Source organism: Macaca thibetana, chromosome 5, assembly GCF_024542745.1.
Source record: "Macaca thibetana thibetana isolate TM-01 chromosome 5, ASM2454274v1, whole genome shotgun sequence".
Lineage (NCBI taxonomy): Eukaryota > Metazoa > Chordata > Mammalia > Primates > Cercopithecidae > Macaca > Macaca thibetana.
In genome coordinates, this window is record NC_065582.1 from 138,757,803 (window position 1) to 138,785,216 (window position 27,414).

The following is a 27,414-nucleotide window of genomic DNA, read 5'->3' on the forward strand; positions in this document are numbered from 1 at the left end:
CTATTTCTTTGAGGTACTCACATCAATATTTTGCTAGAGATAGATGAGGTACTTACATGGATATTTTGCAAACAGCATCGTGAAGGTGCTGAGCATGTCTCTCAAGCCCTTTAAACCTCTATTGCCGCAGCTTTACAATAGAAATAATAATACCTAAGTGGTAGAATTGTGTTATGGGCTAAATGGGATAATGTATTTGAGATAACTTTATTTGAGAGAAGCCACGTGCCCTGTGCAAATGTAAATCCTTCAATTCAACAGACATGTAGTAAGTGTATTCTATGTACCAGGCAGTTTACCAGGAACTAGAGAAGGCACGAAGACAGGCATATTTTTAAGGAGTTCATAGACCAGTGGAGAGATGGACATGGGACGCACAGACACAGACTCTGAGACAAGGAGTTGAGCTCACATGGTACATTTGGGAGAGACATGAGACAGTGGTGGGGTGGGGGTCACAGGAGTGGGAAGGGAAACAGGCCAATAAAGAGTAGATTACTGGCCAGGTGCGATGGCTCACATTTGTAATCCCAGCACTTTGGGAGACCAAGGAGGGTGGATCACTTGAGGTTAAGAGTTCGAGACCAGCCTGGCCAACATAGTGAAACCCCATCTCTACTAAAAATATAAAAAATTAGCTGGGCATGGTGGCATGTGCCTGTAATCCCAGCCTCTCAGGAGGCTGAGGCAGGAGAATCACTTGAGCCTGGGAGGTGGAAGTTGCAGTGAGCTGAGATCGTGCCACTGCACTCCAGTATGGGAGATGGAGCAAAACTCCATCTCAAAAAAAAGAAAAAAAAAAGAGTAGATTACTAAACCGTCTACCATAGTGGGCAACTGGAGCAATCCCATGGGAAAATCTGGGAACTAGTGTACAACATGTGGTTTAGAATTAGTCTACTAGAGGGGCGAGGGAGCTGGGATATGCACTTCCTTTAGTCTTTGAAACTGACAGTATCTGGTATAGCCCATAAGTACAATGTCCTATAGGAGAAGAGATGTGGGATTGTGAAGGAGGGGGTATAAACTTGGCTGCCCCCTCAATGGAAGGCTTTTGTGCCTGTTGGTTTCTTCTTCATTTGTAGCACTCTTTGCCTTTGGTTTCTAGCATATTGCTGTTCTCATCTGCCTGTCACTGCCCTGGCCACCCTCTAGTCTCCTTCCTTTTTCTACTGGCCCCTTAAATGTTGATATTCCACAGGATTCTATTTTCAACCTTCTTTTCTCAACATCTTATATGTTTTCTCTGGGAAATCTCTTATTTGCTTATAGCCACATATGCACTGATGATTCTTAAATCTATCTATCATCCCCAATTTTATTCCACTTCTCTAAGCTTCAAACCTCCATTCCACTGTCCTTGCTTACACCTCTCAAGAAAAACTCCTTTGTCTCCACATCTCCAAGGGCCTCTACCTGTGTGGCTATATCCCATAGTAGTTCTCAGTAGTTTTTGACCTCCAACAACATTTGCTACATTTTTTTTTTTTTTTTTTTGAGTTGGAGTCTTGTTCTGTCACCCAGGCTGGAGTGTAGTGGCACAATCTTGGCTGACTGCCACCTCCACCTCCCGGGTTCAAGCAGTTCTCCTGCCTCAGCCTCCCAAGTAGCTGAGACTACAGGTGCGTGCCACCACACTCAGCTAATTTTTGTTTTATTGGTAGAGATGGGGGTTTCACCATGTTGGCCAGGCTGGTCTCAAACTCCTGACCTTGTGATCTGCCTGCCTCAGCCTCCCAAAGTACTGGGATTACAGGCGTGAGCCACCGTACCCGGCCAGCATTTGCTACATTTAATCACTCCTTCCTATCTGATAAACTCTTCACCTGACTTCCAATTGGGTTTTCCTCTTTCTTTGGCCACTTATTCTAATCTCCTTTGTGTTTTCCCCTCATTTCTCTCACCTGAAGACACTAGAGTGCCCCAGGCCTTCGGTCTCTCTCCTTTTGTGATCTAATTCAGGCTCATGGCTTTAAATACCACTGGTACACTGACAAGTACAAATGCTGATCCCTAACCCACATCCCTCCTCTGACCTCTGGACCTGCATGCATATGTATGCTTGCAGCATGGACACACACGCACACACACACACACACACACACACAAATTTGCCTTCTATTTGTTTCTATTTGAGTTTCTAAAAGGCATGTCAAACGAAACAGGTACAAAACCAATCTGATATTGCCCATGCACTTTCTCTTCTCCCAGCTTTTCCCACCTTAGTCAATAACAATGTAGTTCTTCCAGTTGTTCTAGTTAAAAACTTGGGGTCATCCTTGACTCTTCTTTTTCTCTTTCATACCATATCTGATTTGTCTGCAAATCTTAGTGGTTCAACTGTCAAAATATATGCGTGATCCAACCAGTGCTCACTATCTCCACAACCACTGGGCCCAGCTCACTTGGATTTGTGCCTGGATTATCCTTCCACCCTCATTATTGGCTTCCTTGCTGCCTCCCTCTGCCCCTTTGGGCTATTACTGCCTCTTCCTTGATGCTTCCCTATGCACACAGAAGAGAAAGGGATCTTTTAAACTTTCACATCTATTCTCTCTAAGTTTCCTAAGGCTTCCCTCTCACTCAGTATAAAAGCCGTTGGTCTTTACAACTGTCAGGCCTTCATCAGTATTGCTGCATTGCACAACTGCAGGAGAATGCCCGTCATATAGAAGTCAATGTGAATAGTAAAACGGGAGAGTTCCCTGACTCCCCTCTCAGGACATGCAACAGGGGTGTCTCATGTGTGGTCACCCTGCAGCTCAGACCCCTAGTGGGAGCATGCAGACAGGCAGGTGCAGAGGCCTGCAAGAGTCCTTTTGGGCCCCAGCCCCACAGCAGTGTCTCAGGGTGGGTGTCTGTGGCTCCTAAAGCCCAAGTGGGCAAGCTCTTTTTTTTTTTTTTTTTTTTTTAAGATGGAGTCTCACTCTGTCACCCAGGCTGGAGTACAGTGGCACAATCTCAGCTCACTGCAACCTCCGCCTTCCCGGGTTCATGCGATTCTCCTGCCTCAGCCTCCCGAGTAGCTGGGACTATAGGCACGTGCCACCATGCCCGGCTAATTTTTGTATTTTTAGTACAGATGGGGTTTCACTATATTGGCCAGGCTGGTCTCGAACTCCTGACCTCGTGATCCGCCCGCCTCGGCCTCCCAAAGGGCTGGGATTACAGGCGTGAGCCATGCCCAGCCTGCAAGCTCTTTTAAATTTGCCTTCTGTAGACGGCTTGTGTGTTAATCAACTCGATGGACCCTCTGCCTTATCTTAAGGGCAGGGAACCAGTGTGACAGCTTCTGTACCCCAAGTTCTTGCCCAGTGTATGGAAGAATTAGATCACATGTGAGCTCCAAGGATGAGTGCAAGGTTTTATTGAGTGGTGGAGGTGGCTCTCAGTGAGGTGGATGGGGAGCTGGAAGCAGGAGAATGGAGTGGGAAGGTAGTCTTTCCCTGGAGCCGGAGCACCCAGTGGCCAGACTCTTCTATGCTGAACTCCCCTCTGCAGCCGAATGTCCCTCTTCTCTCTTTCTCTGCCAAGTCGTTCCGTCTTCGCTGGTCTGCTGGTTCCGAAGTTCAGCCGCTTCGTGTGTGTGTGTGTGTGTGTGTGTGTGTGTGTGTGTGTGTGTGTGTGTGTGTGCGCGCGCGCGCCTTGGGTTTGTATGGGGGCAGGATGAGGGGTGTGGTGGGCCAAAAGGCAACTTTTTGGGTGTGAAAACAGAAATGCCTGTCCTTACTTAGTGCTGTGGGTCTTCAAGCTTAAGGGTGGGGCCTTTGTTGGGGAAAGCTTTGTTGTTGCCCTCTTCTACCCAGTGTTTCTGCCTCCTGTTTGTATCATTTGTGCCTCCTGGAGTTGTGCAACATAGACATCCCACCCTACATTATCTGGCCCTGAATGCCTCTCTGACTTTTCTCCTCATGTTTTTGTTTTTACTCTCTAGGCTGTAGCTACTCTGTTCCATCTGCCTGCAACGTTCTTGCCCCAGATATCTCCCCTCGGTTCTTTTAATCAGCTGCCACCCCCTGTCTGTAGGGCTGTTACATAGAACATGTTAGGGAGAGTAGTCAAAAATGAGATGAAGAAGAGAAGCTATGTAAGGAACAGCTGTCATTATTGTTGTTATTTGGGTAGTGATAGAGCTAAGGATATGCCAAAATTCTTATGAAGAAACTTCATGATCAACTTGTCTGGTACTTAACATTTCATTTTGCTGTAACTTGAAGCTTGAAGCTTTAAAAATCCTTTTAAGTCCCCAACAACTTCTTTTGATCTGTGACCACGAGAAATGCTCATCCTGTGGATTTCCACTGTTTTTCTGGGAGAATTACAGCTTGTTTTGACTTTGCTATGCCACATACCCAGGATAAAGAAGCAGTGCCAGATAAAATAGATTTCTTGTTAAGCCTAAATACTACCTGTTCTCTTTGGGCTCAGTAATTCTTGTTTATAAATCATTTGAGATTAGGTTTCTGTTCTCTGCCAAACATTGCTTTGCTTGAAGTGGCACAGTGGTTCCTAAAACAGAAATACAGAGGTTTTCTTTCCTCATCTGCATTCATTCTTCTTACTCTCTTGCCAAGCTAGCTGCTTGGCTTACAGATTGATAGCTCAGAAACTCAACACCATAGGTTGATCCTTGGGCTTTGTACAGAATATTATTTTGTTCAGTGGCTGGAGACCAAGGCCATCTGCATTTTGTCAATATTATGCCTCTGAATCAGAAATCAGAATAACATTTCAGAATCACAATCAGATTGTGGTCTTACAGATTACAGTAAAATATGGAAATTTTTAGCAACAAGTCAAAAGTCTGACATTATTTAACATATATGATCATAAGTGCACATTCTTGAGCCTATTTTGTTCAATAATCAGTTCTGATTAACAAGAATGCTGCTCATTTGCAATTCAAAACATCATCTATTTTAATTCTGTATTCAGCTTTATATGCCCCATCATGGCCAATTTAATCATAGCTAATAGATCTTTACAGAACCAGGTAAACGAAAAAAAAAAAATGCTGTTTTTTTTTTTTTTTCCCACATAGCAGAAATATTAGCTTAGTTCTAAGTTTCATATTTGTTTTTTTTTTTTTTTTTTTTTTTTGAGACCGAGTCTCGCTCTGTCACCGGGGCTGGAGCGCAGTGGCCGGATCTCAGCTCACTGCAAGCTCCGCCTCCCGGGTTTACGCCATTCTCCTGCCTCAGCCTCCTGTGTAGCTGGGACTACAGGCGCCCGCCACCTCGCCCGGCTAGTTTTTTGTATTTTTTTTAGTAGAGACGGGGTTTCACCGTGTTCGCCAGGATGGTCTCGATCTCCTGACCTCGTGATCCGCCCGTCTCGGCCTCCCAAAGTGCTGGGATTACAGGCTTGAGCCACCGCGCCCGGCCCATATTTGTTTCCCAAAATTCCTGGGAAAGGATACTATCTATGTCTTTTAGATGAACATTATTCTTTAAGCTCAATCAGTTCTTTTGAAATTGAGCAACAGTGATGTGGCAGTTGTCTAGTAATTCAGATATCCTAGAGTTTGAACTCCAAACTCTGGGCCACCCACTGAAACCAATGCATGATTTAGAATCATCACATGAAAATCTGTGAATCTCTTTTGAAATTGTGACTTCTGCTAAATAGCATTGTGAGCTTCATAACTGCAATTCCATTGAGCTCAGCAATTGGGAAGTAATTTGAAGTCTCCGTTCTCACCTGCTCTATCCATATGTTTATTTTGTGTCTGAAACCCTGCACACATTTAAACAAAAAGTTAAGTTCTTATTGAGGAGGCAGTGCAACATAGTGTTTTAGATATGTGGTCTTCCAGATATTTTTGCTGCATACCCTCAAAGGATTTTGACAAAGTACACAGTTCTTGCACAATTTTAAATTAATATCTAAAACATTTTAACTGTGAATGTAAATAGTGTCAGATAATAGAATGTAAAGATTATAATAATTGACATATAACTATTTTAAATGTGTCCAGTGAAACCTAAATCCCATAGTGCCTTGACATTTACCAAACATTAAAAAATTATAAGCTCCTCTTGTAACATTCAGCAAATTTTACTTTGCTCCTTTTTCTCTCTGAACTCATTTCTATTTCGTTTTGCCTACAGAATTTCATTACAGTGTAATATCTTTTCAATACTTAGATTATTTTTATCCCCCTACCATGCATCTCTAGAACAAAACTGCATAAAATAGAAACTATTACTTTAAAAAACTTTCCTTCAGTCATAAGACTCTGAGTGTCAACAGTTTATTTTCTGATTAATTTATCAAAAAGTTGTACTTTCAATTTATTATAAATGCTTATAAATAATTACTAACCTTAAATGTGACATATATTAGAATTCCATATCTTGATGCATTAGATGAGGTTTGTTTTCCTTGAACACTGGTTTGTGTAGACTGTGTCAGAGTTTCTTGTAGATGGTAGTGCTTTGAAAACTTATTCGTATGATTAAACACATGGGCATGAAAGAGTTTTATGAATAATGGCATTCGATTATTTGAGAAGCTTCCCATTGTACTGTCAAAAAGCAAATAGTAATGATTTATCATTAAAATTATTTTTAATGATTAGATGACAACTTGATTAGATTCGCCTTCCATTTTTGGAAGCACAGACTTGGAAAGCATCTTACTTGCAAATGAATTTGTTACCCAGTCAGTAAAGCCATTCATGTTCTCTACTTCTGAGAATATTACCAGGATTTATCAAATATCTGTTTATTACTCTTTTACTTTGAAGCACTTTGTTTAGCTCTATATATTCAGGAAAATTTATAAAAAATGGAAATACTGGTTAATTTCAATTAATTTTTTCTAATACAATATTTTTATAAAATGCTTTTTATATTATTACATGCTTTAAATATATATTTATCAAAATTGAACCTGTCAGTTTTGTTCATCCAATTTATGTAAAATTTATCTAACTGCTAATGCCAGTCTTCCATGTCAAACTTATTCATCAAATCAGTTACTTTCTGAAAGAAATAGGCTGACTTTAGTTTTTATGTTTAAATTTCCATATGATGAAATTCACTGTATGTGTGTGTGTGTCTATAGTTCCGTTTTAACACATGCATAGATATTTGTAACCACCACAAAATTAGATTACTGAACAGTTCTATCACCCTACATATATCATCTTCATCTTGTCCTTTATGGCCAAAACCACACTCCAAACCTCTGGAAACTGCTGGTCTGTTCTCCACGTCTCTGGTTTGGCTTTTCTAGATAGAATGTCATACATGGAATCACACAGTATATTCCCTTTTGAGACCTGCTCCTTTCATTTAGGATAATACCTTTAATATTCATCCATGTTGTTACATGCATCAGTGGTTAGTTATTTTTAATGCTTACTAGTATTCCATTGTATGAGTGTACCTCAACTTGTTTATTTGCTCGTTGAAAGGAATTTGATTGTTTCCAGTTTTTTGGTAATTGTGAAAATTCCTACTGTAAACATTCACTTACAGTTTTTATAGGCAAATTTCTCTAAGATGAATACCTAGATTGGTGTCTGTACACTGTTTTTCTAGAGTGGCTGTATCATTTTGCATTCCCATCAATATCAATGTACACAACTTCCAGTTACTTCACATCTTCTCCAGTACTTGGTATTGTCAGATTGACTTTTGTTGTTTTTGTTTTGACCATTCTAATAGGTGTGTAGAAGCATCTCACTGTGGTAACATTTGCCGAATGATGAAAGTGTTTTAATATGCTTATTTGCCATCAGAATATCTCCTTTACGAAGTGTCTGTTCATATCTTTTTCTCATTTTATGGTGGGCATGGGGGGTTGTTTGATTTCTTACTGTTGAGTTTTGAGAGTTCTTTATATATTCTGGGCACAAGTCTTTTGTTCAATATATGATTTGGAAATATTTTCCCACTCTCTGTACCTTGTCTTTTCATTCTCCTCACAGTGTCTTTCACAGAACAAATGTTTTTATCAGTTTTTTAATGCAACATACTTTTGTATCATATAAGAACTATTTGCCTATCTCAATTGCATAAAGATTTTCCTTCATAATTTCTCCCAAGACTTTTTCAGTTTTCATTTTATATGACCTACATTGAGTTACTTTTTGCCTAAGGTATAAGGTGTAGGTCAAGTGGTAGTTTTTTCCTTTTCCAAACGGATGTCCATTTGTTCCAGACACATTTGTTGAAAGGCCTATATTTCCCCTATTAAACTGCTTTTGCACCTCCATCAAAAATTGACCTTGTTCTCGTGGGTCTATATCTGGACTGTTTATTCTGTTTCATTAATTTATGTGCCCATTCCTTAACCAAACCACATTGTTTTGATTAGTATGGCTTGATATTAAGTCTTAACATCTACTAGTATGAGTTTTTCCACTGTGTTATGTCTCAAAATTTATTTTTCAGTTGTAGTTATTTGCCTTTCTATATAAGTGTTAGAATTAGCTTGTCTATGTTTATAAAAAAAAATGTTCCGAAGATCTTGATTGGATTTGTATTAAAGCTGTGGATCAATTTAGGGAGACTTGGCATCTCAAAAATATTAAGTCTTTCAAGCCATGAACTTGGTTTATCATTTATTTAGGTCTTTCTTGATTCTTTTGTTGGCATTTATAATTTGCTCATATAGGTCTTGAACATATTTTGTTAGATACTTTGAGAACTATTGTGAAAGGTACTGATTTTAAAACATTGAGTTCCCATTGTTCATTGCTTGTTATGGTAAACATGGTTTTAAGATGGTTCCCAGGGTTCCAGTTCCCTGGTGCACTCACTCTGTATAATCCCCTCACTTCTGAATGTGGGGATGAACTGAATATCATGTTGTAGTCACTCCTATAATTAGATTATGTTATTTGGCACAGCTGACTTTAAGAAAGGTAGAATATCCTCAGTAGACCTAATCAGGTAATCCCATAAACTAAATCTCATTTCCTAGGAGTTTTTATTATGAAAGATGTTGAATTTTATCAAATGCTTTTCTGTATGAGTTGGCATGATCATATAGTTTTTCCTTAGTTTGTTAATGTAGAGATTACATTTATTACTTTTTGACTGTTAAATTAGCCTTGCATTCCTGAATACATTCCACTCAGTAATTATTTTGATTTTCTTTTCTTAGGTTATCTTATCTGGGTTCTGCTGAGATTCTTGGGTTCCAAAAAAATTCCAAAGATTTAGATTCTTGTGTCTAAATTTATATCTTTCATTTGATTTAGAAAACTTTAGCCACTAAATTTTCAAACATTTCTTCTGTACAAATCTCATTCTCCTTCCTTTCCTTCTTAGATTTTTAATGACATCAATGTTGGACCTTTTGATAATATACAACAGGTACCTGAAGTTATGTTCATTTTTTTGAAAACTTTTTTCTCTTTTGTTCATATTAGATAATATCTATTAATTTAGCTATAGGTTCACTTACTCTGTCTTGTCATCTTCACTCTGCAATTTCGTGTCTTTTAAAAATATTTTAGCTATTTTATTTTTCAGTTCTGAGCTTCCATTTGATTCTTTCTTATAGTTGCTATTTCTTTACTGAGAACTTCTATCCTTCATTCACTTCAAATTCGTTGACACTTACTTCATGGAGTATGGTTATTACAGCTGCTTTAGAGTAAGTCTTTGTCAAATAATTTCAACATCTAAGTCACTTCAGGGGTGGTGCCTATTAATTATCTTTTCACTTAGGGGTTGCTGAGAATGCCCTGCTTCTTTGTATGTTAATTAATTTTAACTTATATCCTGGGCATTTTGAAAATATTATGATATTCTGGGTCCTGTTAGAATGCTCTGGAAAATGCTAATTTTGTTTGTGTGTTTGTTTGTTTTCATAGTCAGTTGACCCAGTTAATTTCCAGTCACAAGTCACATTATGCCTTCTAAGGGCTTTGTTTCCAATGTCCGTTCAGTTTTCAAAGCCTTTGTAGTGCTCTTTGGATCCTCCCCATGAGTGTATTTCCCAGGGATCAGTCTGATACTTGGGCCATGGATTACATTGTTGCTTACTTCTCAAAGCTTTTGGTATTCTGTTTCAGATCATTTTCATGCATGGAGACCTGAGAGATAAACCCAGGACTTTATACATAGCTCTGTGTGATCTTTCATTTCCAGCTCCCTCTTCTCTGTGATCTCCCTGAAACTCTCTGACTTCCAGGGACCCTTTGCCCTGGTCCTCTGTCGAAAAAGTTGTAGTTTTAGCTTTTTGCGCTGTTGTAGCCAACTCTGGGGCAAATAGGCAACTTTGGCTGCTGCTGCCACTGTTGCATGAGTACAGCTTCCATGAGCACAGCTTCTAGGGCCCCCTCCAAGGGATGGTCAGGAGAGGAGATGTCTCAGGGGACTCCCCTTCCTTTGGTTTTGCAGGGCCCCTTCTGCTTATTCCTCTGACCAAGGAGAGAATTTCTCTTGGTCAAGCCTGCTGCACAGTTCCATGATTTTGTTGCATTCATTCTGTATTGGGAAATATGAGTAGAAAAGGAAAAACACCAGAAAGCTCACCTCCTTATTACTCTTTTTTAAAGTTTTTATTTCCCTTCTTAGTCCACTTACTGGTCTTTACTGTTTGGATACCACAGACAATTGCTTTGTGTATTCTGTCCACAACTTTTCATTACAATCACAGCGGGAGGTAAGATGGGACATTTTTACACCATTTTAACTGGACCTAGAAGCTTAGAATCCCACTTTTCACTTCAAATTTTAAGATGTGTATTTTGGTAGACAGACGGACAGACAGAATAAAATAAGTTTGTTGCCTGAAATGAGCCTCCGGTCCTCTACTTTCGGGGTTTATTTGTGCTTTTTTAACTTTGTCCTTCAAAGATTTTCCTTCAGGAACAATATCTTCTCTGACAACGTTTGGAGAATGAGGAGGCAGGATAGCAAAATGGAAAATATTTTAAATTGTCTATGTATTTGGAACTCCAGATGTTTTACACCCAGGAGCATGTGCCATAGCAGGTTTGAAATGTTTATAAAGTGCCTTTCTTTTGTCAGTTGGAAAAAAGGAACATTGTGAAAAGGGCAGTAAGAAAGGAAATACTTAATGACGTTACCCTGCATGTGCCCTCAGATAGGCAATTATAGAAAAGAGGGAATTTAAGGATGTGGAAATTGATTCCTTTAAAACTATCTCTGCCTGTAATATACCGTTGGAAAGCCCTTGTATACCTCTAAGGAAACACATTCCACAGTTAGAAGATGGCCATTGTAGGATCAAGCAGACCTGGCTATTACCTTGGTTCCACTTCTCTAGTGATGATCAATCTGTGAAAACAGGCAAACATTGGATGAAAATGGAACGTGAGTGATGGGAATACATGTACACATATACAAGTGATTGCATCAGTGTGTATGATGAATACTAAGCTCAGAAAAATGCTGAAATTGTGAAGATGGAATAGCTAAGTGTTAGAGGCTGGTGGGGTCTATGGAAATGGTGTTTGGATTAAAGATTTGTAGAATAAAAAAATCAATTAATTTTAAGCCATGCTGCACTCTGGTGAATATGGTTAAGGTAGTAACAGAATAAAACAAAATAACTGAAGAAATGATGGCCAGACTTTGCAATTCAAGTAGTAGTGTTTTCCTAATAGTGTTTAATAATAACAGTGTTATAATGGTATGTAACTTGCTGAGCATTTATTATGTATAAGTGCTGTGCTAAGCACTTTAGATACATGGTCTTATTTGCTCTTCCCAGCAGCACTGTGAGGCTTATGGTTATTCTTCCTGTGATGAACTGCGTATTTGCATCCCCCACCCACAGATTTACATGCTGAAACCCTAACCCCAAGAGGATGGTATTAGAAGGTGGAGACTTTGGGAGATAATTAGGTTTAGTTGAGGTGATGGGCTGGGTGCCGTGGCTCACACCTGTAATTTCAGCACTTTGGGAGGCCGAGGCAGGCAGATCACCTGAGGTCAGAAGTTCGAGACCAGCCTGGCCAACATGGCAAAACCCCATCTCTCCTAAAAATACAAAAATTAAGTGGTGTGATGGCACATACGTGTAATCCCAGCTGCTCGAGCGTCTGAGGCAGGAGAATCACTTGAACCCAGGAGGTGGAGGTTGCAGTGAGCTGAGATCATACCATTGCACTCCAGCCTGGGTGACAGAGCAAGAATCTGTCTCAAAAAATAAAAAAACAAAAAGAACAAAAGGTGAGGTTACGGGGGTGGCGCCCCCATGATGGGATTAGACGTGCTCCTAGAAGAAGAGTAAGAGATAGAGTCGCTCTTGTGTGCTCTCTCTCTCTCTCTGTACATGCATCAAGGAAGGCCATGTGAGGACTAAACCAGGAAGAGCCCTCACTAAGAATGCCACTGTGCACCCTGATCCTGGACTTCCACCTTCCAGAACTGTGAAAAATAAATGTTTCTTGGTTAAGCCACCCAGTCTGTGGTATTCTATTCTAGCAGCCTGAATGAACTAAGGCACTTCCAATTTTGTAGATGACAGAACTGATAGGGAGATTAAGTGATTTGCTCAAGATCGTAGAGGTGGAACTTGACTGAGCTGTGATCTGAACCCCTTTGAATCTGGGCCTGTTAGTGTTTCAAATACCTAGGACTTCACTGTCATAAACATAGTGTACACATCTTAAAAGGAGAAAAAAGGATTTCTGTGTACATTTAACTTAATAGCATTCAAAGTTGGAATCAAATCTTGGTTCTGTATGCAAAGCTACTTATTTAAAAATCATCTCTTGCAGGCACTTAATAGCATAAATTAAAGGTAGGCCTATAGCATTCAGTCCACGAAAGAAGGGATGAGTTCATCTCATACAAAGAGTAGATGTGTAGGGATAGTTCTATGTAGATGTATATAAAAATAGCACATGATTGTATATAAAAGCAAATACTATTCACTAACCTTATAATTTGTGATGGATAACCAATAGTTATCTGCATATACCCCTCTCTTCTTCCTGTGAATGTTTCTATTTTTCTTTTCATGGTTGGCAGTTTGAATAAATCTCAACACAGTACCAAAAAAAAAAGTGATTATTTAGTTTAGAACTGCCAATATTGACCTGGAGAAAAAGAAGTTTAGAGGTTTGCTCTCAGTCATCTTGAACAAGATGTATGAAATATATGGCTTAATCTTGGCTAAGAGTTTGCACTGAAAATAAGTCCACCTGTTGGATGACTTCTAATTGAAGAAAACATGTAGTGTTCAGATCTGCCCAGTACAGAATAAGTAGTGATAAAAATAAAAGAGCCTCAAAATATTTTTATTTCATGAAGTCTTTTATTTTGCAAGTCAAACACAGATGCGGGCATGAATGTACTTTGCTTTTATTTATTTGTATTATTTGTAGCACATTTTATGCTATTTTTATGAAGCAAAGCAATGCAAGCTGATTTGACTACAGACTTGATACAAAGTAAAAGGCAAGGCCACATACTTTCTAGCAAGAGTGCACATCAGTCCTTTAGAACCCTATTCTACTACAACCAATTCAAATAAAAACGTTTTAATTGAAAAGTGAGGCTAACCACTCAAACGTCGTGGGCAACATATGACAAGTTACTTCTGTCCACCAAATAGCATACAGCATATCTGAAGAAGTTTTCTGAAAATGTTTTCTGAAATTGCCTAACACACCCAGTGAGTGGCCCCATGGGATCTGGCTTTTTACTCCATAGGATTTTATGAAATATTATTCTTTTGAGTCACTAAGCTGTTTCCAATTTTCTCAACGCACATTTCAGAAGACCCCTTGTTAAGTATAACTTGAATAGAGGGATTTTACAGATTTTTATAAAGTCTGAAGACTGAAAAACTTCTTGTTTAACTATGAAACTCAACAGCCAGAAGACTAACATTTGAACATTCTAACAAAACACATAATGTCTTGTTGTTCTGATAGAAAACAAAACTGCATCATATGATTTAATATTCTTATTTATAAGAAGAAATTATTAGAAACATTTAAGTAAAGGAGAATAATTTGTATGTTCTTCCTGTTTTGTGAGAATGCAGCTTAAAGCATCCAGTCCTTCATTTAGCAGATGGTTATGGGGTGGTAACTATGCACTATTCATTTATATAACAAATATGTATGGAGTGCCTGCTATGTGCTGGGGATTGTTTTAGTCACTGGGGTTGAGGAGCAAATAAGACAAAATCCCTGTTCTCAAGGACTCACATGTGGAGAATTTGGTGGTTCACTGGGAAGAGCAAAGGTAGAAGGAAGGAAGGATGACCACCAGGTGGTTGGTTGGGAAAAGGTGAAACATATTTGTCACACTGCTTGCCAAAGTAGAGACCACAGGGAAAAGAATAGTTTATGATAAAGAATCATTCGGAGATGTAAATTTCCTGGCATATCAGTTGATTGTAGGTCCCTGAAATTCAGGAGAGAGGCTTGAGCTGTAGAGATAAGAGCTTGGGAGTCATTTGTGTATGTTGGGCTAAAATCAAAGGAGTGAATGAGCTCATGGAGGGGGCATGTGAAGTGCAAAGCAAAAAGTCAAGAAGAAAGAGAACAAATATCTCAGAACATTTGAAAGGGCAGGTTGCAAAAGCTGTTCTGATGACAACTGTCCTCCCTTGGGACCCATAGGAGTTGTGGGTAATGACTCAACAGACTCACCTTTTAACAGACTAAGGAATAGATATCTTCTGCTTTAGCACTTTTCCTTCCTCGCTAATGTTTTTCCTCTGTGGTGTTGATGAGGAAACAGGCCAGCAACCTGTTGGTTTCAGAATTGGAAGGGAGTTTCATGAATTCAGGAAAACTGAAAAACGGTGAGATTCATTGTATTTGATAGGAAGATAGAAAAGGCATATAAATATCGTTTGGTCTAAAAATTAAATTTTCTAGTTTAAAGTTCATGTTAGGTTACAATGACAACTGTCATCTGCTAAAATCAAGGTTCTTATAGTAATAATAACAATGACAATAATCATAGCTAACTTTTACTGCACACGTGCTGGATGCCAATGACTGCTAAGTTGTTTATGTGCCCTGTCTCATTTAATTTTCAATACTACCTAATAGTTACATAATTATTATCCTTATTTTACAGATGAAGAAACTACAGCTCATTATTTCAGGATATTCTCTGACAAGATACCCTTGATACTCAATGTATTTTCGAATGAGAGAATGTATAAAGGTATTCTTAGCAATGAAGAAAATGAGGTCATTCAATTAATCCAACCTTTCACATGGTAACTGGGAGTTTCATTGGAATTAGTGTTGGGAGCAACAAAATAAGTAGGCTGATCCTAATGTTTATTGGAGGAAAGAAAACAGACTTTTGGAAACTAAGTCTAATGAGATAGTGCTTTGTGCTGCTAATGTTGTGTGTCCATTTCAGCACTTGGCACATAGTCAGATGGCCTGTGTTCTGCCTGGTAGGAAGAACTGTAGTGACTTGTATTCCTACTGGGAATACTGTGCCCATTTGCTTCCCAGTTTCCCCTCCCTCCTGTATCCATCTCTGTTCCTCCTTCTCACCTCTCGTTGCCAGCTTGTTACCTCAGTGGTGTGATATGGGGTTGTGTGTGTCTTTGTTCATCTTGTATCTAGTATTTAACATTCCCACTATCTTCTGCTTCTGTCATGGTCCCTAAAGCAATATCAATGGACATTCCTACAACCTGCAATCGTAAAATATACTACAGTGCCTCTGTTTTTCTCTGTCTTTAAATGTAATGCAGATACTTTTTCTCATTCTGTGCTATGCCCCTTAGAGGTCTAACAGATTGAACATGAAAGATTAAAATACTTGAGAAATTTGATGCAGGGGTCCTGGTCCTATCTCATAATCTCTTTTGTACAGGGCAAATAGCATTAGATTTAAAAATAGAAAGAAGCAAACAAAAGCAGTTGGATATTTAACCTAATAAGTTGAGGTTGAATCCCATTTCAGGGGCGAAGTCACTGTTGAATGTGGTCTGAGCCAGTGTTGGAAGTGTAAGAAAAAGGATGGATGAAGGACTGGGGACAGTGAATCAAAGGGCTGAATGAAGGATTTCTTGGCTGGAAGAATACAGACTGGTTAGAGAGGAAATGAAAGCTGAGAAAACTACAGGAGGCCTTTGAAGCTGAGATCCTGGGAGTCTGCGTTTGATAAGGAGAACAATAGAGAAGCCCGGTGGGGGCAGGGGTGACCTGGTCAAAGCTGTGGGTGAGAGAAAACAATTTTTAGCAACTGGTAAAATTGAGTGTGTACTGGTTCGCATGCCTGAGTTGTCTATTAGATCCATGTGGTTGCTGTGAAAAAGCCTGGAGGATGTTACGTTGGAAAATAAATGAGAAAAATCTGAGATTTCTGAGTTTTAACATAAAAAGTGACTTTTCCTTTAAACAAATTAAATATAATTTCTTTGTTCAAGGGGTAGGTATTTTTTTTTTTTTGGATCCTGCCAATTGAACTTTTAAAAATATGCTTTAGTTCTAATTTTCATGGTATTCCTTCTATGGAAATTTTGTTTGTGACATCAATTACAACTAACAGGTATTTCTCTACTTTCCATTGTAATGAATGTGGTATATACATGTCTTCCAACAGTATTTTTTTAGTTAACATTTTATTTTTAGCAGTATGAAAGTGGCTTCATTTTCATTGACTTTTTACTAATATTTATAAAGTGTCAACATTATGTGATAATTGAAACCCTCTTTTTAAAAGTTGATGCACAGAAATAAAATGCCTATGATCTATATTGAATAAATGAAGATTTTCTCATAGCTGGATTTAGCTATAAATTTTAACTGCATTCTAAGTGAACATATACAAGTAGAAAAAGTCTTCTATATATATTATATATTTGAACAACATTATTCTGTGCGCTTTAATATTGTATTGGATCATTGTATAATCTTTTAAATATTAAGTGAAACATTTTCTTTACTCTGTAAATAGAAAAGTTAAAAACAGACAATGATACTGTGATATTAAAGAAACAGCTCTGATTGTGTCCTGACAGAGGGCAAAGGTATTTAAATGGTTTTTTGCTAACACCATCAGAGCCCTTTGAGTTGCAGAAGTTGTATACACAAAACTTTCATAGTTATCACTCAATCTCTTGCTCATTAGTATAGCTTTATTTTATGCCCTTTTCTCTTCCAAAATCATTCAGTGAAACCAAAGCTGAGGTGTGTGAAAGCCCAAGGAGAAATCAAATATTGGAAGATCATAGTTGTTTGCACTAAGCACTGAACACTCTGAATGAGTCATTGTGTAAACAGAACATATGTTGGGAGCAAGTTGGTACAGTGTAATGAACTCAATTCCAATTATAGATCATCCTGTTACTCTTTAGTGCCTCCAAGGTAGATGTTCAAAAGTAAACAACCAATTTACTACTAGGGAGCAATACAAGTGTTAGGGAAAATAGTGTACTGTATTTAGTTCAATTGAGTATGTAAAATTACAATTTGAACAGCTCCCTTAGAATTCAGATGTTGAAAATTCTTCTACTTCCCTTTCTCTTGGGGAGAAAACCTCATGCAAAACAGATGCAAAGTTTAGACTCTCTCAAAACCTCCCTAGAGGAAGATTGAACACTATTCCTTTGCCAACCCGTTCCAATATGTCATACTTCTTAGGAACAAGAAATTTATCTCTGCCTCATATTGCAGCATAGGTATTTCTTCACATTCATCCTCAATGGAAAGGAAAAAGCATTTGATCACCTTCCTCCATGAGATCTTTATGTGTCTGAAGAATATGATGATGATTATGATCATGGGACCAGTGTTATCAGGAGGTCCTGACGCAAACCAGAAAGGTACATCTTTGGAGGTGTTCTTATTTCGGGTAGATTATTCCTGGTTCCAATATCATGCTCCTTTTTTTTTTTTTTTTTTTTTTTTTTTTTGAGACAGAGTCTTGCTCTGTCACCCAGGATGGAGTGCTGCGGCACGATCTCAGCTCACCTCTGTCTCCCGGATTCAAGCAATTCTCCTGCCTCAACCTCCCGAGTAGCTGGGACTACAGGCATCTGCCACCACACTCGGCTAATTTTTTGTATTTTAGTAGAGACGGGGTTTCGCCATATTGCCCAGGGTGGGTCTTAAACTTCTGAGCTTAGGCAATCTGCCTGCCTCTGCCAACCAAAGTGCTAGGATTACAGATGTGAGCCACTGCGCCTGGCCCCAACATCATGCTCTTTGATTCCGACGTTAAGGATGATCTCTTGGAGAGATAGGTGCTAATGTAAAAGTACTACTTGGATAGATAAGACATGTTTTCAGTTGTAATCAGTAAATTTTGATGGCAGTATTTACTTATTTCTTTAGGTTACAACACTTTTATTTTTTCCATAGTATTTTCTGTTTTAGTTGTTGCTTCATTTTATGTTTACTACTATTTTAGTTCTCTTCACTGTTATTATTTAGCCAAGATAATTTTGAATTCCAATTCTTTGAGTCTCCTCCTGCTTTCTTAGAGCTTCTTTTTTGGATTATCCTAATTACTACTCAGTAATAAAATAATCTTGAGGCCAAGATTGATGTTTACTAAATACTATTTTAAGATGTTAGTCATAGTAGCAACATTTAAGTCTTATTCTTCTGAGTTCTTTCATTGTCACACAACTTTTCTAGTGCATTGGCAATAGAAAGCAGAAAGAGGTGTTGATTTGGAATTATGTCCATCATGTTTCCTCTAGCTAAAAATCTGTTAACTTATTCTTCTGATCAGGGGTCAGCAAACTATAGCCTGTGAGGCAAAGACAGCCTGCGGCCTATTTTTCTAAATAAAATATTGTTGAAACACAACCACACTCATTCTCTTACATATATGCCTGTCGTTGCTTTGGCTCCACATTGGTGGAGTTGAACAGTTGTAGCAGAAACTGTATGCATCACAAATTCTAACAATTTACTATCTGGCCCTTTACAGAAAATGTTTGTCAGTCTCTGTTCTGGATTAACTCTGAATTGGACATTAGGAAATTGTAGTTCCAGTTACCTCTAGTTTCTAATTAGCTTTATGACATGGGCCAAGTCATGTTTACTCTCTGGCATTGGTTTTCTCATTTCTGGGATTGGAAGCGGGACTGTATGATTGATTGCCAGTCTCTTCTAGCTGTAAAATTCCAGAAATCTAATGAATCCTATTTTACCTAAAATCATTTAAAGTAGATTTTTTTTCTTACAGATTAAATTTTGGGTTTGTGGTAATCACTTTTGAGTATATTAGACATACATACAAATATCCATACATATTCATAGATATAAAAACAATAGTAAAGTTTGTCTACATAAGCTCTGTATGTGCCAAGTATAAAGGCAGGCACAATACCGTATTTCTTTTAATCTTTAAAATAACTCTGCATCATGGGTGTGTATGTTCACATTTTAAAGAGTAAGGTGTTGAGACTCAGAGACAGCTGGTAAGAGTCAGAGCTGGGGCTTGTACCCAGTGCCATTGATAAAATCCTGTGTCCTTTCCACTATAGTAACTGTCTCCTTTAATGAGGTACCTCTATTTTAATTCAGTTGTTTGAATTTATGGCCACACATCACTTCTCCAGAGATTGCTACCCAAATTACTCAGAATACAAGTAATTATTAAAAAGTTAAAAAAAAAAGTGGTTATGATCTAAATAGATGTTCACTTATGCCATTACCAAAAAAAAAAAAAAAAAAAAAAAAAGATTCCGAGGCCCTCTTTCATAGCTTGTTCACTTTTATTAAAAAAAAAAATTAAAAATTTGCTTTTTTGGGTTTCCTAGATCTCTGTAATTAATGGGAAATAGATGGAAATGTGGAGGGATAGTTACTGGTGCAGGGATATGGACACCAGTAGAGATCGGGACTGCTGTGATTATACCGCGGAGAAGAGCGACACACTGTAAATAGCAAGAAAGTCTTAGGCAGGTTAGCACAGGGACAAATTCACCCCAGGAGCCTCCATGCAGAGCCAAGAAGGTTTTGCTGTTCACCAAAAGTACCCTGGAGCATTAAGAAAGTGGCTACAATTAACACACTACATTTCAGAAAGTAGAAAACGGGTTTTCCCTTTAACAGAGTTTTAATAAAATCGTGAAAGAATTTACAACTCTTAAGTAGATAAGCTTCAGTTATTCGAATGTTTCCCTGCATGGGATATTTTCTTCCTTAAAAATGCTGAATGGATGAAATACTGCCAAGTCTAGGTTGTTTAGGAAATCTTTCCCCAGATGTTCAACTACTTCGTTTTACTTTTCTGTTGTTTGTTATTGTCTTATTCATTATTCACGTGCTGATGACAGTGCTCTAGAGATAAATAAGCAATTAACAGTCTGACTTCTTGGCTTCATCTCTTAGCAGATTTTTCTCCACACCTAATTAAGTCTTAAGATATTTCCATTATCTTTTTTTGTTCCCTATAGCTTTGAAGAAAGTTTTATTGTTTTCTTTCTATTCTTCTAATTTTTTTTTCAGAGTAGAAGCCCATTTTTCCCCTCAGTTTTTAAAAACCACCTTACCCTGATCTGTGCGTATTATCTACTATAAAGTTAATCCTGTAAAAGCAAAACTTATTTCTTATATTGTCTTTGGGGGAAACCTCACAGTGACCTCCAGAATGAATCATGCCCACTCTCCACTTTTGGCAGCTCTTCCTTTTATGTTTCTCTCATGTACTGAATTCTTGGTTTCTTCTTTCTGATGCACAGGCATTTCTTTCCTTTGTGATTCTTTAACCCATTACTTCTAATTGACTAGTTTGAGTAATATTTTAACAACTCATGTATTTTTGAGGTAATATTTTATGCAGTTTGTTTTGAAAAGACTTGCTAAAACTTCTTGTGGAAACTAAGAGATTTGTAAACATTTAAGTAATTTATCTCTCATCCCTCTCGGTGTGGCAGTCAGGGAGGAAGGATTGTTGCCCCAAGCCTGTTGCCATATACTTCCTTAAAATAAATGATGTCAGCCGGGCACAGTGGCTCACACCTGAAATCACAGCACTTCGGGAGGCCAAGGCAAGTGAACTGTTTGAGCCCAGGAGTTCAAGACCAGCCTGGGCAACATGGGGAAACTCTGTCTCTACAAAAACACAAAAATTAACTAGGCATGGTGATGCACACCTGTAGTCCTAACTACTTGGGAAACTGAGGCAGAAGGATCAGTTGAGCCTGGGAGGCAGAGTTTGCAATGAACAGAGCGTGTCCCACTCAACTCCAGGCTGGACTACAGAGCGTGATCCTGTCTCAAAATAAAAACAAATAAATGATGTCACATTATGACTATATTATGTTAATTAGGACTATATTATGATGCTAATTTAATAATGTCAGTAATAATAAAAAGATCAAATTGAAAGCTCATTTGGTATCAGATGCTATGCTTAATTGTTCACATATGTTATCTCAATTAATCTTCACTACCGTTCTATGATGTAGGTACAGAATTCCAGGAATATTTCAGCTAATAAATTGGTTGCATTTCAAAGTTATATTTACAAATTGGTTATTTCAGATATGAAATCTGTTTTCTCATAGAAGCAATGTTGTAGGTACAGCTCTAGGCTGGGCTGGATTGCCGAAGTCTATCACATTTATAGCTAACATGACTAAATGAATGCCTTTGTGGGAAAGTGCTTTCAGAGTTCTCATTGTGATGTGAAGAACTCACCCACCTTCTTCCCAGGGACCTTACTCTCATACCAGGGACTTGACCTGATTTTCAGACCTGTTTAATGAATAGATCTACAATGGGAATGAACCCTCTCCAGATTCAAATTATGCAAATACTAAGCTGCCATAACCATAGAGATCCCAAAATAGAGTGGCTTAAATAAAACTTTTTTTTCTCTGTTAAGCAAGAGATCCAAGGTGAGCTTTTCAGTTTGCCAAGTCAGGCTTACCCCATGAAATTATCCAAAGACTTGGGCTCCATCTATTTCTTGCTTCACCAATCCCTAGACTATGGTCTTCATCTGTGTGGTTGCAGCTGGCTGAGCCCTGTATCTGTGTTCCAGCTTGTGGAATGGTACAGAGAGGAAGTACATGGCAGCACGTCTCTTTGAAGGAGGTGAAGTGGAAGAATGACTTGCTCCCATTCTGTTGGAGAGACCTTAGTAACATGGCTGCACCTATCTCAAAGGGGACTGGGAAATGTAGTCTTTGGCTGGGTACATGGATGCATCTTAAACTCCATTACTGTGAAAAACGTGGGGAGTGCATTCTGATGACAACTGGCAGTCCCTGCCACATTATAGTCATGGTTCCTTTGTCTACAGAGTGGCTCCTGCAGGGTGGACTTTGGTGAGTGTGGCAGGAGAGATGTGGGTGGAACATGGGTACATGCTTTTGCCACACCTAGTTAGAAATGGGACTGGGAAATGGAGTCTTCAGCTGGTAATCACAGGGCAACAAGGTGGCCGGGCCAGTGCCTGGGCACAGATTGGAAACAGCAGAAGCAGCAGGTGTGGTAGCAGCGGCCAAGGACAAGCGGGGAAGGAGGAACTCTATAGGAGGGCAGCACTGAGACCCCTATAAGGCCAGCCTGGCTCTTTGTCCCCAAAGTTCGTCTCTGTGGCATCTATGCAAATATTAACTCTTTAGCCTGAACCTTGGGACAGAAACTGCTTGGCAACATCAGGAAGTAGACGTTACTAGTAAATTATTACAAAATAAAGTCATACACGTGAACATTGCAATAAAGCATTTATCAAGGAATTATTAGAGCTCTTTAAAGATTTTGGAATCTTTGGATTTAAATGCTGAAACATTGCAAAATAAATATCCACAAGCTTAGAAACAGAAGTTATATTTTACATTCTCAGTGGAAAAGAACGTTACATTCAAATGAACTTCAGGTGGACCAATTATTAATGAGGAAGATAAAATAAAATGAAAATTTCCCTTGAAGTTGAAAATAGAGTTATAGAATGTATAAACAGGCATTTAAAATTATATACGAATTGTGAAGCTACTTTCAATTTCTTGTACGATCTCTACAATTTTCAGGAAATGTCAGAAGAAACATCAAAATGTCGTATAAATTTACACTTAGAATTCAGACTTACACAAAACTGACTCATATGAAGAGTTAAGTCTTTGTATTAAAATTGCTCCATGAGACTGAATTCTAGACATACTAAATTTTGTATTTTGAAATAATTTATTAAAATTTATCCCAAATGTTGTCATAGCTTCTAAAATATTCTTAACAGCTCCAGTAACAGTTGCATAAGAAGAAAGATCCTTGTCAAACTTAAAAGTTAACAAAAATTGCTTGCAACCTTCTATTTGTGTAGAGCTAATAATGTCATTTACAGCTATTCAGAATGAAAATAATTTTGCTAAAGTGCAATTTTGATGACTTAAAAAATAAAATTTCAAAACATTGAGTAAGAAAAAATGCAGTTAATTGTGATGTCACATTAATAATGTATTGGTACTTATTTTATTTATTATTTTTAAAGGAAAAGCATATTTATGTTTTAGTATCTTTAAAGCACTTCTGGCCGGGTACAGTGGTTCATGCCTGTAATTCTAGTACTTTGAGAGGCTGAGATGGGTGGATCGCTTGAGCTCAGGAGTTTGAAACTAGCCTGGGCAACATGGCAAAACTCGTTTTTACAAAAAATACAAAAATTAGCCAGGTGTGGTGGTGGGTGTCAGTCATCCTAGCTACTTGGGGACCGAGGTAGGAAGATTTCTTGAGCCTGGGAGATCGAGGTTGCAGTGAGCCAAGATTGTGCTACTGCACTCAAGCCTGGGCAACAGAGGGAGACCCTGTGTCTAAATAAATAATAAATAAATAAATAAATAAATAAATAAAGTACTGCAAATTATGTAGCCAGCCCTGGCTGAGGGATTTATCTATCTGCTCAGCTTTCTGCAACTGCCTCTTTGCTGTCTTTTCTATGGCTGCTGCAGAACAATATGACATCTCCTACCTTATTTTTTGTCCTGAAATATATTGCTCTTTTGAGGTTTTAAAGGGATTTGGGTTGTTAACGACAAATGGAAAGGGAGGGAAGTCAAGGCTAAGCTCCTCCTCAGGCCATTGCCCTCTTCTGTTTCTTGCTCAGCTCTTGCTTTCTGGGAAAGTCACAAACACTTATAGCTGATAGCTACAGAAGCACAGGGAGCACTTGGTTGAACCAAGGCCTGATGTCAGATTTATTTACATTTTGGAGTATTGTTCCTCAGTCTTTTGAACATTCTCATTACAGGAGTAGGATCTAACAGCAGTTCTCCTCCCACTGATCTTTCATGGCCAAGATGCCTGCCACCCTGGCTCCTCACTGTAGGAGAAATGAGTGAAATAGACCAGAGCCAAAGATTTCAACTAGAGAAAGATTCCAGGCTGCAGCATTTCTGACAAAGGCAATAGGAGGGAAGAAGAGGGCAGTCGGCAGGTGGGAGAGAAGGCACACCTGCTTGAGTCAGTCACTTGCAGGTGGTTGTTGGTATGGAACGCGGAGACTCATAAAAAATGAATAAGATATTAAGGCATCTGTGGTAGGGAGAATAATGGCCCCCAAAAGATGTCCATGTCCTAAATCCTGGGATATGTAATTAGGTTATGTGGCAATGGAAATTAAAGTTGAAGATGGAAATAAGGGTGCTTCTCATCTGACCTTCAAACAGGGGAATTCTGGGTTGTCTCATTAGGCTCGGTGCAGTCAGAAGCATCTTTAAAAAGGCAGGCAGAAGAGGAGAGTCAGAGAAGGATTTGTGATGACAGCCCTTAGATCAAACAGCTGCCATGTTACTGGCTTTCAAGACAAAGGGGGTCCATGAGCCAAGAAATGAGGGACGCCTCTAGAAGACAGCCTTGCCAACACCTTGATTTTATCCCAGTGAGACCCCTGTTGGACTTTTGACTTCCAGGATTGCGAGAGAATAAATTTCTGTTGTTTTCAGCCACCCAATTTGTGGCAAATTTTTATGGCAGCAATAGGAAACTAATACAGCCCTCTTGAGCACTAATATTAACAGCATGAGCTCTGGAGTCAAACTGCTTAGATTCTGATAGGTAGCTCCACCACCTATTAGCTATTTCATGGGGAAAGTAACTGGAGCCTTAGTTTCATCCTCTGATCAATGAGGTTATCACCTCTTGAATGCGTTCTAAGGAAAAAGGAAGGTAAAGTCTTTAAGCCATATACTGTGAAGAGAAAGCACCAGACAAGTATTAGCTTTAAAAAAATCATGGATGCCTGGTTCTTAGCATGGCAAAGGACTTCCCTCCACTCTTACTCCCTTGTAATTTGCTACTCCCCTCTTCTTTAGCCCCTGCTAACCCCACACTGACTTCTGGTCCTGTAGGGTCAGTATATACCCAGGTACATTCTCACCAGGGCCCCATTCTTTAGATGCCACCCTTTCCTATTTTCTCATCTAAATTCTCTAATGTCTTTTAAAAAGTAGAAATAAGAAGATGAATATATTAAGTGCTATCTGCTGAGGTGTTAATCACTGATAATGGCTTCATCTCTTAAGGTCTTGTAGTTTTGCCATGTCCAGGACTGTGCCTTTTGCGGAGAGCCTCTGGAAATCTTGGTTAGTTGTAAGATAGAGGAGTCCTTAGGAATTGGCTTTTAATTGAGGACTTTTGGCTTAAGTTAAATGAGTAGGATTCACAGTGAGGAATTTCAACTGGGAAATATTTTAAGCAGTGAGACCTCCCAGGATTCCTTCGAATTATACCACATTTTATGAAGCGTTTGGCCTCCTGTTCTGTCTACTTTTAAGCAGCTTTGAAATGACTGTCACAAAATTTTCATAGGATAGTTGCTGAGAAAAGTTGGTAGTTTTCTTGAAGGTCCATAGAGTAGAGCAGTTTAGAGCTTATGATACCAACAATTTCAGAAGAACTTTTCTACAGCTGTGAAGAATTTCATTTCAACCTGGATTCCATTGTGAGAAATTCTAACAGGAATTTGTAATGAGATTATCTTGTAATGAGATCACCTGCTGAAAAATCCATTCAGTATCCACAGAACTCACATTATGTACAAGTTACAGTTGTAAAAATATATAAAAAGCCATTTGAAACAAAACTGACTGAGTAAAAACTGAATTTCTAAAGTTATTGCTTATTATGAGAATGTAAAAAGTAAATTCTAAAATAAATGCACAAAGAACATGTTAGTGTCCCATAGTCATTGGTTTATGAGGATTCAACAAAACTGGCTGAGTAAAAACTGAATTTCTGAAGTTATTGCTTATTATGAGAATGTAAAAAGTAAATTCTAAAATAAATGCACAAGGAACATGTTAGTGTTCCGTAGTCATTGGCTTATGAGGATTCGCATTTTTGTGTTGGTATGTAAAATGCAAAATGATTTTTAAAAGAAATATGATTTTATTTTAAAATAAACACTGAAGACACATGAAATAGGATGGTTTTCAAATACTGTTACACATGGGGACACTTTTCACAAGTACTTTACAGGCTGTGTGCTTGAGTTTATGATGTGGTCTCCCTCTTGTGGTCGGTGTTAAGAAAGGTACTGGCTTCAAAGCAATGACTAAATTTCTTTCCCTTTTGCTGAGATTTGAATCTGGAAAGCATTTTGAGAGGTCAGGCTATGTATTTTACATTTTGACCATGGCTTTTGGGAAGCTTGATTATTTTAACAAAAATCAACCGATCGATCAGTCTGTCTCCTCTCCCTATGGCCATGTCAGAATCAGTTTTGACTATTAGGAAATCTGACCTAGTTTCTCTGTCTTGTGGCCTGTTTTTGGTGTATTATGGCCAGAATGTATCTCTTAATTTTGGCGTTAGTATTTTCCATCTACTTTAGAAAGGCTATAGGTGAGTGTGAAGTTTATTGAGTTCACACTGTATACCTGTCACTCTTCTGGGTCCTTCAGCCACAGCAAGAAACCAAACAGATAAAAATCACTGCCTTCATGGAGTTTTTGTTCTATCACAAATATAGGCATGGTTTATGAAGACATAAACCATAAAGACTGACATGTTAGACTTCACATGTTTGCAAAACTTTCCTATAGCCGAAGAAGCTATAGATTTAAAAGACAAATACATGAAACACTGGGAGAAAATAATTGCAACAAAAGGAACTCTGATAAACCAGTCAGGGGGGGAAAAAAAAAACAATAGACGTGTGCAAACAGTAGGAGTAGGCATCAACTGTGAAGGGCTTTCACTTACCTTACGTAATCATTGGTAGAAGTGGGATATTTCAGATTTACTCAGTTGCAGACACAAGCCAAGTATGCCCTTCAGAAAAGAGATCTCTTAGCTGAAATCCACTGGGTCTCCATACCTCTCACCTGGTGAGGGTATCAGGTTGAATTCTTCCCTGTATGTGCCTCACAGCGACTACGTGCTGAGTATGGCTGTCATCGTGTGATATGGCTTCGAAACTGCATGTGTCCTATCCTTTTGTCAAGTGGAAAAAAATGAACCTTTTCTCGGAAGCATCACCTCTATTCTGAGTTCAGTCGCTCCTCCCAAACCCTCCACCATCGACAGAT

The 27,414-nt window shown here is 38.6% G+C and overlaps 1 protein-coding gene and 1 long non-coding RNA gene across 10 annotated transcripts in view; one reads left to right on the forward strand and one right to left on the reverse strand.

Moving 5' to 3' along the window:
- CORIN (corin, serine peptidase) overlaps positions 1–27,414 on the forward strand; it is a 270,543-nt gene that overhangs the window by 125,543 nt on the left and 117,586 nt on the right. The gene's annotated exons all lie outside the window — the stretch shown is intronic.
- Positions 6,339–27,324, reverse strand: LOC126955257 (uncharacterized). The gene is made up of 3 exons (XR_007725857.1): positions 27,089–27,324; positions 14,600–14,699; positions 6,339–6,526 (listed from the first exon to the last, which is right to left on the reverse strand). It is a non-coding gene; the product is annotated as an uncharacterized LOC126955257 (long non-coding RNA).